General features: G+C 42.4%; 1 protein-coding gene across 1 annotated transcript in view; it reads right to left on the reverse strand.

The window, feature by feature from the left end:
- PDSS2 (decaprenyl diphosphate synthase subunit 2) overlaps nucleotides 1-1,526 on the reverse strand; it is a 314,695-nt gene that overhangs the window by 293,479 nt on the left and 19,690 nt on the right. The gene's annotated exons all lie outside the window — the stretch shown is intronic.

Below are 1,526 nucleotides of genomic sequence, written 5' to 3' on the forward strand. Positions count from 1 at the left end.
ATAGATGTGCTCTACACAATTGATCTATGTATTGTGATGAATTTTATGAGCCCCAATAAATTGATAAAAAAAAAAACACTATAGATTAAAAAAAAAAAGACTCATCAATTGACTTCAACTTACAGTGACCCCATAGGACAGAGACAAACTGCCCCCCACCCCCCACCCGGGGTTTTCAAGGCTGTAATCTTAATGGAAGCAAGCGGCTCTGTCTTTTTTTCACAGAGTGGCTGGTGGCTAGTGCATTCAAACCGCCAGCCTTCCACTTAGCAGGCACTCACTAGGGCTGACACTAGGGCTCCTTATTCTACAAGACAGGTATTATTATGCCCATTTTCACTGATGGAAAACTGATCTGCATACTTAATGTGCCCAAAAAGCTAGTGAATGACATGTGCTAAGTCTGAATCCAGGTATGTCTGCCTTTTCACTAAAGCACATCGCTTCAACTCTTACTTCTTTTGACTTTCAAATGTCTGTTTTCTTTCTTTTAAAATCATTTCATTGGGGGCTTATACAGCTCTTACCACAATGCATACCTACATCATGTCAAGCACATTTGTATATCCGTTGCCATCATCATTTTCAAAACATTTTCTTTCTACTTGAGCCCTTGGTGTCAGCTCATTTTTTTCCCTCCACCCCCCGCCCCCCCCATGAACCCTTGATAACATAAATTATTATTATTTTTTCATGTCTTAAACTGTCAGATGTCTCCCTTCACCCACTTTTCTGTTGTCCATCTCCCTTAGAGGGGGTGATAGGTAGATCATTGTGATCAGTTCACCCTTTCTCCCCCCAGCTTCCCCTTCCCCTCCTGGCATGGCTACTCTCAATACTGGTCCTGTGGGGTTTATCTGTTCTGGATTCCTTGTGTTTCCAGCTCTTATCTGTACCAGTGTACATCCTTTGGTCTAGCTGGATGTGTAAGGTAGAGTTGGGGGTCATGATAGTGGGGGGGGGGCATGAAAGAACTAGAGGAAAGTTGTATTTGTCGGTGCTACACTGCATCCTGACTGGCTCTCGCTTCCTTGTGACCCTTCTGTAAGGGGATGTCCAGTTGTCTACAGATGGGCTTGGGGTCTCCACTCTGCACCCCCACCTCATTCCCACTGATATGATTTTTTGTTCTGGGACTTTGATGCCTGATATCTGATCCCATCAACACCTCATGATCACACAGACTGGTTTGCTTCTTCCATGTGGACTTTGTTTCTTCCCAGCTAGATGACCTCTTGTTTATCTTCAAGTCAAGACCTCAGATTCTATATCTTTTAATATCAGGGCACCATCAGCTTTCTTCACTACATTTGCTTAGGCACCCATTTTGTCTTCAATGTGTCAGGAAGGTGAGCATCACAGAATGCCAGGTTATTAGAACAAAGTGTTCTTGCGTTGAGGGAGAGTTTAGTAGAGGCCCGATGTCCATCTGCTATCTTAATACTTAACATATAAATAAATGCACATAGATCTATTTCCCCATCATCATATATAAATATATTTACATATGTACATGCCTATATTTA

The sequence above is a fragment of the Echinops telfairi genome, unplaced genomic scaffold (genome assembly GCF_000313985.2).
Source record: "Echinops telfairi isolate 266 unplaced genomic scaffold, ASM31398v2 ScPeMD7_3533;HRSCAF=4204_0, whole genome shotgun sequence".
NCBI classification, from domain to species: Eukaryota; Metazoa; Chordata; class Mammalia; order Afrosoricida; family Tenrecidae; genus Echinops; species Echinops telfairi.